Source organism: Sceloporus occidentalis, unplaced genomic scaffold, assembly GCF_023333645.1.
Source record: "Sceloporus occidentalis isolate IW3139 unplaced genomic scaffold, rSceOcc1.0.p SCAF_179, whole genome shotgun sequence".
NCBI lineage: Eukaryota > Metazoa > Chordata > Lepidosauria > Squamata > Phrynosomatidae > Sceloporus > Sceloporus occidentalis.
Genome location: NW_028317159.1, coordinates 398,920 through 418,732, shown reverse-complemented (window position 1 = coordinate 418,732; position 19,813 = coordinate 398,920).

The following is a 19,813-nucleotide window of genomic DNA, read 5'->3' as shown; positions in this document are numbered from 1 at the left end:
TGAACATAAATTATCATCATGGCAACTCATGTAGCCTCCCCTAAACATTTCAACCAGACCCTGTCTTAAGAATTCGCACCCCACCCCCTAACAAAAATGTAGCTCTGTTCTAACATTGTGCACGAACTTAGGTAAAAAAATAAAACGGCCCATTTTACTCCCTCAACCTCTTCCCACTCTTAATTACTCTTCCAACACATCAGTACATTACAAAGAGACAAGGATATCTGTACCAGTATATCCAAACAAAGTGCTCAAGTCCTCTCCGGCACGTCTACAACTCCACCACTCTACGCTCTGCCCAGTTGATCAATACTCCATCAGTCCTATACGTTAAAGGCCTGCGTGAGGAAGAGGAAGGAAGCTAGGTGCAGGGTCCATACCTACTCCATAGAGATATCAGTTTGCATAACATTCATTATGTATTGTTTGGACAATGTCCTGTCTAAAGACAATGACCCAGTTCTCCTCTGATCCCTTCTCAACACGTCTCAATAGTGTGAGATGTAATTGTAGATCCCAAACCTTAATAGGATGCATAGTTCCCCAATAACAAAGCAGGTCAGAATACACCCTAAATTGATGGACCACAATCAAACACTACAAAATAAATCAAGAAATGCTGAATAACCGAGCAGCTGCACAGAAGCAGAAGATCACTATGTGTAACGGCAAGCATCGGCTGGAGTGGTGTAAAGCACATCACCACTGGGCTCAGGAGCAGTGAAAACATGTTCTCTGGAGTGATGAATAACACTTCACTGTGTGGAAATCTAATGGATGAATCTTGGTTTGGTGGACTGGAGTTCATAGTGCCTACTGGAAAGTCAGGTGGAGGAGGGATAACGGTCTGGGGCTGGTCAGGGTTTGGGCCCCTTAACCTCCAGTGAAGGGAAGTGTTAATGCTACAGCATATAAAAGATTTTACACGGACATGGTTGGTTGAGTTTGGTGCAGAGGAACTCACGTGACATGCACAAAGCCCTGACCTTAAGCCCACTGAAGACCATTGGGATGATTTAGAATGCTGATTGTAAGCCAAGCCTTCTTCTCCAACATCAGTGCCTGACCGGGGAACATTCCCAGACACACTCCTTACTCTTCTGGAAAGCACTGCCAGTAGACTGGAGGCTGTTATTCCCATAAAACAGCAACCAACTCCATATTAATGCACATGATTTTGGAATAGAATGTGCAAACAAGCCCATATAGGTGTGATGTCAGGTGTCCACATACTTTTGGTCATACAGTGTAATGTAGCCGACACAGGAATATACCTTACGTTAGTAAACTAGTTCAGATCCCAAAGTAAGTTATAACCAAAACACACTCTTGAAGAAAAGCAAAAGAGCATACTGTCAGCTTTGTCAGTGTTGGCCAAAGCCCACAAACAAGTACGGAATACAAAAGCTGGACAAGACGACGTAGTTCCACGTTCAAGCAGAGTTTCAAATTAATAACTATGTGAGAGGTTGTTTTCTATTACTATCAGAACAGGGCAGTGATGGTGCATCCTTATCTGAATGGACAAGATCCAAGATCACACCAAGTGCTGTGCGCGGCCACTATGCAAATACCATGCCCATCACACTATGGCCATGTGCCAAGATACCAATAAAGCAGGGAGAAAGAACAGCTGCATGAGCACTAAGGAGCCATAGAAAATTAACTCCCATCACATGTAGCATTTATGAAGCTTATTCACATCGGGGTGATGACTAGGAACAGGAAAGTTCTAGTTATTGTGTGCAAGTAATTTCTACAGTACGAAAAACGTAATATTAAGCAGAGCGGGTGCAAAATGCGTAGCATGCCCTCTCCATGAACGCCGTTTGCATTGTGAGCATTTAAATTCCATGGTTTTCAAAGAAAATGTGTGCTGCTCACATACTAATCAGGAAACGGTACTTAAGTCTTGTGCTTAAAAAAAGGATATAGGACAATAAATAAATCACTATTGCTTCCGAGGCATTACAGCATGCGAGGGATTCCCTAAGGACATGTTTGTAATTACTTGACAGGTGATTAATTGGATACGTTTTATTTTCCATTAGGGAGTTTGAGCAAAGCAAGTAGATTGATTTGGGTCTGTTCTAGGTGAGCTTTAACCCATTCAAGTTGGACGTTGCTTCGATAATGAAATTCTGCCCACACAACTAAAAACACGTAGACAGCTCCTGTATACTGGACGGAATATAAAAATATATAAATAGAAAAAGGCAAGTTTTTTAGCAGACTAAAACCAGCATTCACTGGGGCTAATAAAGCTGCTGACGGTTTCATAAATGTGATGTGGGCTTAAAAAAAAACCAAAAAAAAAAAACCCTTTTATTATTTTATCCCGTCTGTTATGGGCCTTACACAATTTCCACATGATGATATACCTTTAACATTGGTGGGCCGTTGCCATACAATCAAAAAGACTTGTGTTTGATTAAACTAGGGGAAAGTGTAAAACTTGAGATCTTCTAAGGTTTAGTTGCTTAACATGTTAGACTATTCACACACACACACACACACACACACACACACCGTTGTCCCTACAGACATTCAACAGAACACTAGCTATGGGAGGAATTATGATGAAAGAATGATGAGAGCGCGTGAATGTAGAAACAGCTAGCGTGGGTTACTATAGCATAATAAAGACAGCCTATTGGTGTTACTGTGACTAAGACAACTATATAGGTTTTAGATACCAAAACAGTGGTGTGTTTGATGTTTTCTACATAAAATATTCCAAATAAGAGGGCAATAGAGATGTTTTTGATGATTTCCTGCATCCTGTGTTTTTTTTTAATCTCTGATCGAACATTTTTTTCTTTTTGGTATTGTAATTTTCTGACTAAAAAAATGTTTTTTCACAAGAGGGAAAAATGAATCTCTCGTTGGAAGAGAAGCATCATCATGACCAGTTGTATTAAATAAAAGTGTGAAAACCAGGTATATATATATATATATATATTTATTTTTTTTATAGAACGATAAAGAAACATCAATGCAACCAACATGTTTACATTACTAGCAGTACCATATTGCTACAATGAGCTTCAGCTGTGGCAGTGAGCTAAACTAATTAGATTGGATTTGTGCCCTGGGCATTAAATTGCTTAATTTTGAGTATGATTGAAAGCTTTCAGTATATACCTAGGCTCACTGAATAGAGTCCTAGGGACCCTCGCAGAGACAATATAAACATTTTGTGCGCCTCACCTTATTTCAACAAGTTTGCAGAAGTATGCCTATGAATTATTTGCTGACCAAACAAAATAATTCACACTCATGATTTGTAATTTAAATGGCAAAGCAGCAAATGAGAAGCCATACTATGTGTTGGGTATTTCTTCTGAGATGGAAAAGGTATCAACGTTGTGGCCGGGTTAATTAACCATCACACAAAGCGACTCAACTTCCTATTTACCAACGCCTTTTGCCTCAAAGCCCGCAGTTTCACAACCTTCTAACCACAATTTAACATGCCTTACCTTCCGACAAGGCCTCTACCAGCTAAATTACCATATTTGCTCAATTATAAGACAAGGGGTTTTTTTTTTCCAGACAAAATCTGTTTAAAAAAACATTGTCAAAGACAACCTTGTCTTATAAATCGATGTAGTCTTCCATTTAGAGTTCAGATCTGTACTGAAGATCCTCCGATACAGCATTTCCTATAGAGCCAATCCACCGCCTTCCATAGCACCCCCCGGACATATTATATGCACGCTTGAGCACCAAGTGTATGATGCATAATGCTGCATCGTATCCCACAGTCCTGCCCATCAGGCCTCTTCACAAAAGGGGCAAATCTTTGTGTGCTACGTGTACCAGCAGGTTATTTCTAGAAGCGTATTTCTGAACTTGGAAAAGTACTTGATCATCAGCAGTTTTGACAAACACTGAATGAAACGGCGATGGAAGTGAAAGAGGTGTGATTGGGAATGGGACTTTGTGTTCCTAGTTCAGGTGAGGGTGTCCCAGAGATTTGTTTCAAGAGGACACCCATAATGAAAGCTAAGCAAGACTGCCTGTGCTGATCACCAGTAAATACCATGAGATTCATCACATCGGTAGCCATTGCCTTAGAATAACATGGTGAGATTAGACACTTATACCCCCACACACTATCTGTTGGATGCTTGTCTATTGTGTCTAGCCCATCGTGTGGGATTGCCTCCATCAGGAGGTTCATGTGTGCCCCAAAGGAGATTTCCACAGGCCCAACAGAATCTTCCTCATTAAGGCAAGTGGTTTCCAAAGCAACCTGGATTGGGGGTCTTTTGCTGAAGCAGCAGAGATACTCTGATATCATGGGACTTTAGAGGGATGGAGGATAAACATTCTGATAGAGAAGATGGACCTGGAGGATCATTTTGCAGCCCTGTTTTCAGCCTTGCAGAGCTTCACTAATCCCCCCCAGTTACATAGTTACATATACGCATGCAGTTATTCTTATGACTATGGGGTATATTGACAAAACTGAGTTTGCCGATGAATTTCAGCCCGCTGACGTCACTATGTATTATGAAAAGCCGACATAGATGAGCTTATCCTGCAATAAAGTCAAAGGTGGCCATCCATAATAAACTGGGGAGGTACACTAAAGAAGTCGCCATACAGGAAACATCTGGACAAGTCATGTCTCTACCGCCTTTACTGACTTCAGTGTTAAACCCGCTCCCTGATCAGGTTTGGACTACACAAGCAGGTCATGGATGTAGAAATACTCGGGACTTCAGTACGTCAAGGAAGAACCACCACAAGAAGTGTCAGAAAAGGCGACAGTCTCTTCCCATGCCAGACGGTGCTTACGGCATTATTCTGGCAGGGTACAGGGACCTCCATCTCCCTTGGTCTGGTTCCACAAGCAGGTTAGCACCTTTTTCCTCGTCTCTGGCCATCTCCCGTAGGCTAGCATTGTAAAATGTAACACAGAAACGGTACACAGTACTTAATAAGCCTGAGCGGCGAAGCAATTAACTTCATTCATTTTACAGAAAACAGTAACGCACATGCCTGTGTTGTTGTAGTTTTTAAATCAGTCCAATGCTAGTGTCTACACTAAATAATTGGTCGGGTTTCTGTAAACCACCGTATGCATGTTAGAACAAGCTCACAGCGCAGGATTTCAGGGTGCTGTAAGGACAGACAAGCAATATCATGTGATAAGGCACTAGATCATCACGTTATGGAACATGGGACGATCTCTGCTTAACAAGTTTGCTCTTGGGGACCAAAAGAAAGAGACTAAGCAACTGTACTGTTACACTCTCCCCCAGGCACCGTGCAGACACTGCAAGCACACACAAAGCCAAAAGTCATTTTAGTTTTTTCTTTATTTATTTAACTCAAGAAAGTTTGGCGTTTTCAGCAACACTTTATGAGCTGTGTCTAGGTGGCTTGTGAATACGCCGAGCCCTGATTTAAACAAAGATATCTATATATATACGCACATAGTAATAATGCACATTCATACAGCTCCACCTATAACCAGTGATCCTCATAAACGCCATTAATAGCTCAGAATAGACACCGTTACAGAAGCCCTGTTTTGTCTCCTGCAGTCTCACCACATCTGTCCCGTCTCTAGCCATCTGCTCTCACTGTCCTTTCAGAGAGGGTCTTTTCCATGTCATGTTTTTAACACGCAGTCACTCATATCCTAATCCCAGATCGCTTTCCATCATTTGGGGATTTACGCTGGAAATCACCAGTGCCGTAGCACTAGAGGGAAGCGCCAGGAGTTGCGCGAGTTTCCTTATCGAAGGACACTGGATCTCAAAATAATAATAAAAAATAGAGCCTCAGCTTATGTAAAGTGTACTAGAGGTCACTGAAGCCTCCCACTTGATAAGCCTACTACTCCAGCTGGGTATCTCAGGGAGCAGATTGTTACACATAAGATACAAAAGAACGTTCTCCTCCTTTTAATGGGCTCCTCGCCCCGCTCCATGTATATGACAGATGGAGCGGGGGAGGGCAGAAGGGAGCCAGTGTCCCTGGCACGGTAAGGCATCCTGGAACAGCAAAGTGCCACATGGCACAGAAGAATAACCCACCCCAGACACCAAGTGACACAAACTTAACTGTCCCGCCGACTATTACATGCTTTTGGCCCGCAAGACGCCGAGAATGTTTAACCGGCAACTGTTTGCCATCGACAGTAATGTCTCCTTCCTGCATATGTTCTAATAGTGATGGAAAATTCATAATTACTGCCAGGTCAAAGCCTCTTTTAAGGTCTGACACTAAATGGGTTTATTTTGGCTCCAGCTCCAACCACAATTCATCATTCATCGAAGCTTTAGGGCAATCTATTCGCTGGGTACCGGCTTTCTAACAACAGAGAAAAGCAGCAAGTGCCGTTATACAATATTACCAAGTTTCACAAATAAAGGATTTTTATATACAGATTATCAATGCTGGCAGAGAAAAATAATGATTTTATATAATACACCCCAAAAACCATGTTCCGTAGCATTTTCAATTCATCCGTGCACAATGAACGCACTGTGCTGTCTCACGCTAATAAGCATCTTAGCGAGATAATAAAACCTCATTTTCCAGTTAATCATGCAAATAATGAGCACACAACCAGCAATACAATAAGGTCTATTCACTAAAGAGGGAGTAAAGTTGAATTTTAACTCCCTGATATGACTACGCAAACCCCAGTGACCGTCTCCTGCAGGAGGGGTTGAGCCGGCCCTGTATAATGCATGGTTAAATGAGTGAGAAATGTTAATAAAATCTCCCACATTACCCATGCATTATACTGGACCAACCCCGACCTTCATGCAGGAGAAGATCACCTAGGCTGGTTTTTAATGCATAGCGATATAAAGGAGCTGAAATCTCCAGCTCTCCCCCAAACTCCCTTTTTAGTAAAGCGACCCCTGACTGATAGATGTTGATGATGATGTTAGCCACATACAGTTATCAGTGGAATATTTACAATTGACACCAATATTGTGTTCACGTCTTTAGCACACATATGTTTAACAATTGTCAAACACACCTAGCAGAAATACAACTCTTGTTTTGAATACAGGATCAGATCAGTGCCCGTAAAGCTTAACGTTACCATTTGTCACGTTACGGAGCCACCGACTGACAGCAAAGATATTGTTATCGATATTCTACAAGAACCAGAACTCCGAAGCCTACGAGTCATTTCAGGTAATTAAAGGAGACAGGCCAAGGCTACATGTACATGGCAGTGGAGGCATATTTTTGTATGTGGATCTAGTGCAGGAGTAGCAGGTAGCTGGCCAGGTGTTCGACTCTTCAGCTACATCCTATGTTTGTTGGAAGAGCATGACCAGTAACAGCTGGTTAGCCATTTGTTGGCTGGCCTGGCAACTGGAAAATAAATGTTGTGTACATGACTTCATCAGAAAAGCATTCATTCATCTGTTTCCACTGCCCTGATGAGGATCGTGGAAGTTCTAGTTTAACAAGGCGTACACTGCTACCTACTCCATTGTGGGACACACAAGAATGCATCTCTCCCTTCACCACAAGCGACATGAAGCTAATCAGTCAAACAAAACGAGACATTTAACACTAAATCTACTAAATGGCAACCTGTCTTTGGAATAACCATTTGTACAAACATGAAAAATCAGACAATTTGTCCAGCTGTAGCACACGACAATCGTTTTGTAGATCCTTTTCTCAATCAATTCAATATAAAATGTTGTTAGCCTACTCGTGGATGCATTTATACATCCAAACGTTAACACAAGCGCCCATAAAACTCAAGGTGTGTGCCTTATAGAGTAAGAAACCAGACCGGTGTAAGGTCTTCCGCCCTGCAGTAACACTAATTCCAACGCAACCCTACATATTCATAAATCTGGCCCAACATTTTATCCTGATGAGAATACATAAGGTTTACCAAGATCCACGAAAGATCTCCATAAACAAGTGTACAAGTTAAATCTATAATGTGCAAGGAATGACCATTCTCCTTCCTGCCTTAGTATCTCAGTCGGCGCAAAGCTCCATGACATCAAGAAGCCCCTGGCTCTAACAATCTCCATAGAATACCTTTTACCTGCTGCCCCAAACAAGAAGATGAACCCAACTCTCGAGTTACTCAACCAACTTTTATTACAGAAAACAAATCTAACTTCTGAAAAACACGTAACAAAATGTTAAGCCCTCTGCAACAGCGAACTGGTTCTATGCAACGGATCAGCAAAATTCTACAGCCCCGTGCCCAACAAGAATGCAGACGTTATACTACAGCACTGATATCCAAGCAGTGGCCCTCACCGCATGCCCCGAGGCTGACCCGCAGTCCTCCTCCTTGAATTGAATGTGAAGAGATGTCTCGGAGTCTGCTAGGACTGGTAGGGATGGGACAGGAGAAGGAGGGGCTCTTACAATCTGTTAGGACACTTCCTGGCTCTGCGAAAACTTCCCCCTTAACACTTCCCGGTAAAAGCCGTACGTTTCACCCTACAGCGTGGCGATACGGGACTGCTTAGAGTACAGTGTCTCGCAGCATAAGGGGTTAATCTCAGTAGAATAATCTAGGTGACAGATTTGAAAAAAGATAAACAGATGGGTCGCCATGGAAACAGGGCGGAAAAGGGACAGAGATTCCAAGATAATAACTAAAGTCAGAAAAGAACATACTGCAGTGTTTAACAGTGCCGAGTATCCACAAAACTGATGCTAAACACTGATGCAAAGTAGCACAGTTCTAACAATGAAGGGGCCGCATCCTGGTGATCCGTTGGGGTCTACACATTAACTTCTTTTGGAACCATCAAGAAACACAGGTTAGGGTTTGCAGACTGCGGTAATTTAATAAAAACATGATTTTTCAAGCAGGCTAGTAGTCAAAAAAGAAATAAAAGTAAATATAAAAATTGTCTGGACTGGTGGCCACAGCAACGTCATCACGCAGTTTTAAATATTCAAATTGAAAAGGTGTTAAAATACATACCCCCAGCATAACCACAAGCATATTACCTTAAACTGTATGATATCGCAGCAATTCGGACTTGTTACCAAGTGATTGATATGAGAAACATACAACAATCAGGCTTTGGTAGTATAAAAGATGCGCACTTGGTATGGTGCTGGACTGTTTTGGCCAAACTGGGAAATCTGAATCGTAAGCAGGGACATAACTAGGAACCTCGGTGTCCTGGGCAAGATCAGAGGTCACTTGCTAGGTGGATGTCACATCCATCTCCAGAAGCAAAGGAGAAGACATAAAGGAGGCACATGGAGATACTGCGAAGCTCAAGTGCACCAGGGGGGCAGCTGCTTCTCTTGTCCCATAAAACGTATGGTCCTGGTATTACGAGGCACACAACGCTGCAAAGTATCAAAGAAACGATCTCATATGGCTCTCCAACATAAGAGCAAAAATAAAAGTCAGTTTTGACCCAATCTGAACGTTCTACAACGTTTAGGCATTAAAAGCAGAGTGCACTGGCATGGGCCGAGACGAACGTCTGGATGAGCTCGTGAAGCATTGAGGAGAGAGCGCTCGGCTGGCTCGAACTCTTCAGTCAGAATTGGTGTTTTGGTGCTTATGCGGCAAGATCGAGCCGCTCTTCCACGATCAAACTCACCCACCTTTACAGCTATTGTATGCAATGTCTAAAACAGACACAAAGTATCACACAAGGGTAGTAAACACAAAGCATCAACAAAAAAGTGTAACAGCGGAGAAAACGTTCCATAGTTATAACATGGTGTGCTTTTTTAAAATTATTTCAAGGAAGAGCGGAATTATTATTTAAGCAGCTCTTTCACTTTAACCAAGTATTACATTATATAGTTCAATGGACTAAACCCACGTAATGATGTTTACATACTAAAATATATACTTTACGAGAATATCACTGAGTAACCATACTTAACTTCCTCATTAAATCATCTCCTTTTCACCAAATTCAGTTGTTCAAAAACAGAACTTATTTTCCATTCCTCCATTGCCAACATTCACGTGTTTCTATCAATGTACTTGTTTCCATCACCCCATCCCCACAAGCTCACTGCCTTGGTGTCACCCTTGACGCTGACCTCTCATTCATCCAGTCTGTTTCAAACAAATATCGCTACCTTTGTTACACAAGGCTCTTGTTATTTCTCATCTTGACTATTGTAACTGTCTTAGCTGTTCTCCCTCATACAATCCATCACGCTGCTGCTAGACTTATCATCCTCTCCCATTGCTCTACTAATACCTCTCCCCTTTCTCAGTCTCTTCACCGGTTGTCCATATGCTTCAGACTTCAATTCAAAATCTAGACTCTCACCCAAAGCTCTTCATAGTGCTTCCCCTACTTACCGTATTTGCTCGATTGTAACTGAGGTCTGACTATGAGACTAAGATCCAGATCCCCCGCGGCGCTGCAGGGGACCTGGATCCTCCTGGCTGGTAACCTCAGCTGCTGCCGGCATTTCCACCGGGCGTCTATCACCGAGCGCCAGCAGCAACGGAGGTTGTCTACGCGCATCGCACAGACCTTCCCTGGCTGCCAGCCAGCGAACATCCGCTCGATGGACGCAGACAACCCTCTGTCCCGCAACATCTCTCTCCATTAAAATGTTATACCACCGTAGAACGCCTAGTTTGAAGCATTGTACAGGCACTTTATGCCATAATTAACTCATATAACGTAGTGGATGCATGGAATGGTAACCCAGCAGAGGTGGTTAGTTTCTTTGTTTAAGCATTCAATGAGTTAATCTGAGGTTAATTAAATGTGTTTCTTTGTGAATGCCCTCTGTATCTGTTCTGGCAAGAGGTGTCATCTTCCCAAAGGACCCCTGTGATGATTCATGGCCTAACAGATAAGGATCCTTAGTTATAGGAATTCCATTCCTATCTTAAGTGGAGGGGTTTTCCATCACCTTTACCCCACCATAACTTATTGGCAGATCAAAGATGGGAACCAATTCTTGGAAAAGGTGTCATATAATTGGCCATGTGGTCAGAGGGGCGTTTTCTTGAAACAAAGTCTGATTTAGGGACAACGCAGTGACCGAAAAGCAGAACTCCACGATATTCTGTGATCAGAACAACATCGTAAGAAACCATCTGGACTTAAGGAGTTCCCACAGGCCTACTTATTGGAGAAACTCGTGAGTGAGGGTCCTGTGTTTAAGTCCCATTGTTTTTAAGAACTGTTTGCTGTTTTATTTTTATTTTGTATGTCTTGTTTTTGTAATTCTGGCACTGTGTAATCTTTGTCTTTTTGTTATTAAAATATTCATAATCCAAGTCTGTCTTTGGGCTCTAGTATCGATATCCACGAACACTAAGAGAGGATAACACGTTACCATATTGTTATTAAGTTTTACAGGATATAGATATATATATATATATATATATATATATATATATATATATATATATATATATATATATCTCTATGTTGGTTGCCCGGGGTGGGTTGATATATATATATAGAGATAAAGGTTCTAATTCGGATTTCTCACGAATCCGGTATCAAAATCGTGAGCGGTGGCAGACTACCTGGGGGGATACAGGCAGGATTTGGGGGTTAATTTGGTGTAACTTATGCCTTGTTAAGGGGTCAAGTTAGTAAATCCAGAGGCCTGGTGCTATTAACCCCTTCATGCCCACGCCCTCCACACAGTCACGGCTTGGCAAGTAGTCCTGACCGTGACACTTTATACAAGTTATTATTTAATACTTTGTACAGCTTTAACACTTAAAAAGCACAACTGCTTCGGGTTGTGCTTAGTCATTGTACACATTAACTAAAACGGCTAAAAATGAAAATAGACACATAAAAAGGTTAATAGCACGGACAAGAATGCTGGTTTTATGCTATTATTGGAAACACAAAAGCAGATTTTTTTTTAGTCGTTTTCATATTACAGTTTGGATTGCTTAATGTTGAATTAAAAAAACTATGAAAAGAGTTATATTAAACACCTATACGTAAAAAAAAAAAAAAAATTAAATCGCTTATAGGCTTTGCAGTCACACACTACAGAGCACACCTGTAAAAACGTGTCGCTAATAGATTAGGTGGTACGTGGTAGGAATGGTCATACCACATCATATATCGCTACATAGTATCCACTGGCAAATAATATAGATTCGACACAATCATGATTTGGCTGCCAAAAATAATATGTTGTGTGTTTGCATATTATTTAAAATGTGATACACTTGTATCTTGGATCATAATGGATTGTTTCATGATGCAACGTGTGCATGCGCATGATCCACAGGATTGTGAGCAAAGTCTGCTTCAAGATAAATCGTATACAACGCGATGAAATTTACTTATTATGGTAGATGGAGTTATTAGCTAGACTGAGATCGCCTACCGCCTGGGAGAATAACATCTCCAGATAACTATCCTTCCTGCGCAGGTATACACATGGCCATCCTGAACATACGATGGGGTCAAAGCCGAGTCTTACATCAAGCACGGGAATGGCAAGAAAGGATGGGGCTGATGATTCTTAGCAATTGCTAAATTCTATTTAACCGTCACCCTTAAGTACAAAATGACCCTACTCAACATTAACCAACGTAGATGTATGATAATTACGAGGAGTAGTTTACATCATTATCCGGTGAAATGTTACTTGCAGAGTAGCTACACTGTGATAGAGGCCATTTATCACTCCTGTGTTCCAATGGCACGTTGTGTTAGATAACCATTGCACTGTTTTCGACGAAAACATTTAAGTGACCCCAAACTTTTGAACGGTAGTGTTCACCTATTGTACAGCGGAACACGATGGTGCCATATAAAACAAATAATAATAATAAAAAAAGAAAAAGAAAAAAAAAAGAACACGCGTTCTCGTCTACAATTTGTTATAAACTCATTACAAACTTCCTACCGGCCAAAGTTTCACTGAAAATAGACTTCATATCATTCATGCGCTCGGAATGTTTATTTTTACTAATTTATTATGTTATTTGTTATTTAAGCAACAAAGTAAAACAATTAGAACAATGTTTATTTATTTACACAATTTCATATATAAACAGACTTTCTGCTGTCTCCATACGTATTATAACTTTTAGGGCTGTAAAACCCTCATACCCGGCAAATATTCTGCGCTTCTAGAAAGGAGGGGCATCAGGGGAGGAATGGGACCTAAAGAGGGACACTTGGCAGGTATGGATTTACACCCATATAGAACAGTTCAGGGCTGTCTTCATCTGCAAGTCAAATTGTTATGTTCTATCGTACAGCGCTGCGGAACATGCTGCGGAACATGACGGCGCTATATAAATCAATAAATAATAATAATAATCACGAGTTACAGACCTCGAGGAATAGCTTTGATGCCCAGATAAGAAGTCACTTCCTTGTCTCACTTCTGGGAGCGGTGTGGGATCCCACAGAGCGCATTTAAAGGAAATGCCCAGTTTTTATCTATTCCAGTGCTATAAAAAAAAGGGGATGCAGGATATGCCTTCCAGCAATGAATGAGTTAAAAAGTTCAAATTTAGGGGGAAAAAAGTTCTGGAGAGGAAATGATCAGACCGTGCACTTCCCTCTACTAACAGAAGGAGTAGGGGACTTCCCCTGAGGCTAGTGGCAGGACAAGTCTATACTCATACCCACGGTCACAGAGGAAGCCAGCCTGTGGAATCCAGTGGGTGGAACTGACTTCGTGGATGTGTGTATAAAGTGGGGAAGACCTATGTATCACACACATGACTCCAAACTCCCTCTGGACACAGTGACAGGCCCGCCCCAGGCACGCGCAAACTGTGGCCCCCGGACCCCACTCGCTCCCTTTACATTAAGTGTGGAATGAATGGAGACCGAGAGCCCCATTCACAATACACGAGACACGCCCTGAGCAGCGTGACACTCACCTGAGCTCTGCCCTCCGCCGCTCACCTCCCCGCACTCCCCTCTGCCCCCTCTACACAGCGAACAAACATTTTTCTGGGCGGGACTGGGACGAGCCAGCTGGAGTGGGCGTGGCCTCGCGCCGGTGGGCGGACCGTTGGTGCGGAAGTAGATCCAGAGACACGTGGGTGGAAAAATGAGTCAAAAGCAGATAAAAAGAAGGGGAATGGTGACATTTGGAGGGTATGGCACCGAGCTGTGGCGGAGAGGAAGCCGGAGCATTAGGGGGATGAGCAATTGGAGTTGTCACAGATTGTGAATTAATAATTGCAGTTAATGGCTAGAATGAGAAGGGCAGAGAAAAGTTGCATATCGGAAATGAAACTTAAGAGCGTACCTGAGAACTATGTTATTCTTGATATTCCGGCTTGAATGCAGATGACTCAATTAAGCCTATCTTTAAATAATGTCAGGTCACGGTTTCCATGAGGGCCCGTATTAAAGTCATATAGTGTTGTGTAACTCTTTGTGATGGTCCATTATAGGGTTAATAGTTAAATGGATTCAGTGTCAGCTCATACAGAAAGTTGCCAGGTATGTATATGAGTTGAGCCTTTGGCAAGTGTAATTATTGTATTTGCTCGATTATAAGACGACCCCCCCAAAATCTGAATATTAATTAAAAAGAAAAAGCCTGATTATAAGACCACCCTAAAGGAAAAAAGTTTAATTCATGTAAACTTTTTTTTGTTTTTATTTGCCAACCTGCCCCCAGGCTTGCCACTCTGCCCCCAGAAATGCCTTATACCCCCTATGTGCCACTTTGCCTCCCTGATATGCCTTTTACCCTCCTATATGCCACTCTGCCCATGTTATGCCTTTTAACCCCCTATATGCTACTCTGCCTCCAGAAGTGCCTTATACCCCTATATGCCACTCTGGCATATATGTGGTTAAAAGGCATATCATGGAACAGAGTGGCATATAGGGGGTTAAAGGGCATAACATGGGGCAGAGTGGCATATAGAGGGACACTTACACACCAAGACCAAGTGCCTTAGTTGCACTCAAGCAACTAAGGCACTTCACTCACTGTGATGCCTCAGCAGGCGCTTACTGCAGCTCCCACGGGATCACACACAGTGACGCTGTGTGACCCCGCATGCCCCCGCCTCCTCCAGAAAATTACCTGATGACTTTGAGACGGCACAGTGCCGCCGGGGTCCCGGTCTTTCTTCTGATCTCTGCGACCAGCTCTGCTTCCCCGGCGGGCTATCCCGGCAGTGAGAAGGTACACACATATGCGACCTCCGCTGCTGTCCACACTTTCGCCGGCGCTCGGTGCTAAACGCTGGTGGAAGTGCCGGCAGCAGCTGAGGTTATCAGACAGGAGAATCCAGGCATTTATCAGACAGGAGAATCCAGCATTTGCTCTGAAAAAAACCTTGTCTTATAATCGAGCAAATACGGTACATTAAGGGTGTTAATTAAAACAAAGGGCACACGGCTTACACAAGGCATGATTTCTTAAAATAGCCCAGGCCATCTTTATGTAGAGCAACAATTCTTTTTTCAGATCCTCAGAGAGTTCTTTGCCATGAGGTGCCATGTTGAACTTCCAGTGACCAGTATGAGAGTGTGAGAGCGATAACACCAAATTTAACACACTTGCTCTCCTGCTTCACATCAGGGACCTTGTAACACTAACAAGTCACATGACACCAGGGAGGGAAAATGGCTAATTGGGCCCAATTTGGACATTTCCACTTACGGGTGTACTCACTTTTGTTGCCAAGGTTTAGACATTAATGGCTGTGTGTTGAGTTTTTTTGAGGGGACAGCACATTTACACTGTTATACAAGCTGTACACTCACTTTACATTGTAGCAGAGTGTCATTTCTTCAGTGTTGTCACATGAAAAGAGATCATAAAATATTTATAAAAATGTGAGGGATCTGCTCACTTTTGTGAGATACTGTATGAGGCTATGTTTTACAACAATACAATGTTCATTCCTGCTCTACTCAATTGAAGGTAGTTGTGTCTACTTATTGGGTACACATAGCAGGGTTCCAAGGTGCGCATGCTGACTGGCGCTGGAAGTAATTTCGGGGACAACAGGAGGATACATGTGGGTGATCTCTGGGAGTTACTACAGCTCTCTTGCTGAAACCGTTACCCTCCCTTTAAGACTATTTGGGTTAATCCTATGGACTGCTAGCCCATCCCTCCAATGTGACTATGTCGTTCCGGTCTCCTGTATAAACAGGAAGACCTCTGGGATCCAGTCCTGGGGTATTACTGGGTACGGTCATCTGCATCTACAAAGACTGTTAGTTCATTTCATACATACCATTATATAGCCTACTAGGGACAGGTAAATTGCCCATCAGCAGACACAAGTGCCCCTGACACATACTCTGGAGGTTCATCATGCATTTGTGGTATTTAAAAAAAATACCCATCACAACGGGAAGTAGAAAAAAAAATACTATTATAGTATAACCTCCATAAATAAAATGACATATATATTGCAAACATGTACATACAGTATACATAAAAACAAACACAGTAACAAGAATGAAAAAATAAATAATACCAAAACAATGGGACCAAGTTGTGTCAAGAAGTCTTCAGCCTTATCATCAACTACCTGACAGGTCAGCGCACACAGAGGGGAAAAACTCCCTGTGAAAGTCCCTAAAGAGAACACCTATATAGGTAGAATAACACAACAGTGAAAGAAAGGAGCAAAAATACAATTTAATAGGATGAAATACAAAATGAAAAGAAAATAGGACACTGTATTGTGAAAAAAATGGATGGAAAGATATCCAAGTTTTGCAATCATCTTTAATACGTACGCATTCTCTACATATCCTAAAACCAGGTCATATCGTGGATGTTTGATTGTAAATTCCAAGCCCAATAATTTTCCATAGAAGAGTATTGCTCAACGTGTCCTGGGTCTGGCTGTGACCTGGGTCATCTACCAACCTTTTGAGCTACTGGACAGATGCAAATGTCTGCAGTCTCTATTCGAACTTGACTCAGGTTTCTCATTGGAACTCAATCTTTCATGGTTGTTATTATTATTATTAAAAAATATTCCATATATACATAATATATTTTTTTCTTTTCCATGACCCATCGGTAAAGACTGCACTGGACTCCTAATATCAGCCGGAGAGATGTTCCTGGTAGAAGATAAGATGTTCCTCAGTAGAATATTAAATATTAGTCAGAAGCACACACACTCAGAGGATGTGAAGCATTCTTTTTTTTCTTTCTTCAAGTCTATTTTTGTGTGACTGGGAGATTCTCAGGATCACACAGTCTGCATCTGACTGTTTCTTAGTGTATTCTGATTTAAAGCATATATCTGTCACTAATGTTGAATGAGAAGGCTTGGCTCAATCTCTGTTATATGTGTATATATACATAAATATACATATACACATGTTATATCCTAGGCAGTGTGATTTTCAGTAGTGCCGCCCTAGGCCTGTCTGTACCATCTTTGCCCCCAGTTTGTTAGTGCCCCCAAATGGCTTATCTGTTCCATATGTGCCCCAAACAGCTGGTCTGTGCCATTATTGGCCCTCCTTCCAACATACACTGTGGCACACATATGTAAACATACTTACACATACTCACACATACACATTAACACTAACACACACTTCATCTCACCTCACTTACACATCGATGCTCACACAGTTACAAATCCATGTTCACATACACACACACATAATTACACATACATGCACACAAACAAACACATACATACATACCCCGCTCCTGCCCTTGCTTACCTTTCACCTCTCCAGCAGCTTTCTGTTGCACAGCGGGGTCACGTGACCCTGAATACATTCCTGTCTCCCCCTGCAGGTTCAAAATTGTTTAAAAAGGGCCCTTCCGACCTGGATGTGTGCGGTCCAGGTAGGAAGGGCTCTTTCTAAACTATTTTGAACCGGTGCAAGGAGACAGGAAGAAGGGGTGGCAGGGGCTGGGCCCCATTACAGTTGCGGCCGCTGTGACCCCTGTAGTTACGCCACCATGAGGAGCTGATGTTGTCCTAGTCTGCCTAGCCCACAATAGGCCTCTGTCTGCATCTACTAGCAGCAAGGGAGTGAGAGCAAGAAACATGTCTGTACTCATCCAGAGGTGGATCTCAGTGCCTTTGTGCAAGGTCACCTGATGTGTTTATGTGACCCTGTACACACAGTTGTGACACCAGAAAAGTAAGTGCCTATTTTTGTGCCAGTGAAAGCAGTACAAAACCATTGGCAACCACCTTTGTACACTTGAGATACAGATGCATCTCAGCCCAGCGCCCAGTGGATCCCGTATTAAATCCTCTCTTGCAAATAGACATCCCAAATTGGGTGCTGAATACCTGTCAGGATTTATACCGAGGGTTCTCCTAGATACATACACCACTGGCTCCTCTGATTAATGATAATATATATTTTTTTTTAAATCAAAGCTCGGGCATTAGCCAACACCCAACAATGGCGAGGGAAAAATAAACAAATATGCCAGAATGTTAAACAAATTCTCAAAAAAGTCCACAGAATTCAGTGTGTGAGTTTATCAAAGAAATCAACACCCAATAATATGTGTTTAACCTACAATACACCTGTGCTTCCTAACCATAAGGTCTATCTTCAGCACTTAAATAGTGTTTAATAATTTTTGAAATTTAGGTGGAATACGTGTTTTATTAAATAGTTTCTTTAAATGTAAAGTTCAATTGAGTAAGAGCTGGGAATGACGACATCTAGTGGTGAAATCAAATATGACAACCATGCTTGCATCACTTGTTTATCATAAGCAATATTGTGCATACTTTGAGGAAATGACTCCATAGTCTAACAAAGAAATCAACAATTAGTTTTTGGAGCTATGTTAATTAAGATAATAATAATAATAATAATAATAATAATAATTACACAAATCTTGTCTTCCGTTGCAAGGTCAAGAACCTCAGGCAGCTTTGAGACGTTTTGTGCTATTTCTTCCATGACAGAACTAGAAGGCATTTATGTGTTTTACTCCGTTTCTGAGATTTTTTTAGTTTGTATTTGGGCCTGGCTTTGTATCAGTTATTGTTTTTATTTTGTACTCTCCTATATAATGTTATAATGTGAGTTTTTGTAGTATGTTTTTGTGAGAGAGGGTTTAAATAGGGTTCTTTGTTCAGTATGTTAACAATCCCCAGCAGATCATATTTATAACATATATAATAACACAACAACTCCAAAACCAGGTCCCTCTTCTCCTTCTGTACCACTTCTGTCTCTACCCTTCTCCACTCCACTCTTTGTTCCTTAACTTGTATTAGTGTTATTATCAATTTTTATGTTATTGTTCATTTTAATTGTGTCCATTTGTAATAATAACATTTAATGCAACAAAACAAGTGTCTGCAAACTGATCTTCTAGATAAGGGGTCCCCAAATGGCAACCTTCCAGCTGTTGCGGGACTACATTTCCCATACTCCTCTGCCAGCCTGTCAGCTGAAAGAGCATTATTGTAGATGTAGTCCAGCAACAGCTGGAGAGCCACAGTTTGGAGATGACTGCTCTAGAACCAGAAATAACACAAGAGGGCGCCACATTCTAACAAATTTCATATGAGAATACACCATATCAAAAGCAAAGATAGATTTTAAAATGCAAGATAAACTGCCCCGAAATGATACGTTAACAAATCTATACATCGCTTAAATCTAAAAGAAACACATTATAAGGTAATAAACAGGTAATAACTAGAACCAACACAAATAGCAAAAATATATAGCTCTGCTTCATCGTTTTGTTGGAGAGGCAGATTTCATGCATACTGCATGCATGCAGGTGGAATTGCCATAAAAATAGTCTTAAAGTGAACCTCGAGTTCTCTCCAAGTTTTTCCCTGCTACACCTCGATTGGCCCAGATTACATCTTATCTTACTTTTTCTTATCTTGTTTTTGTGTTGT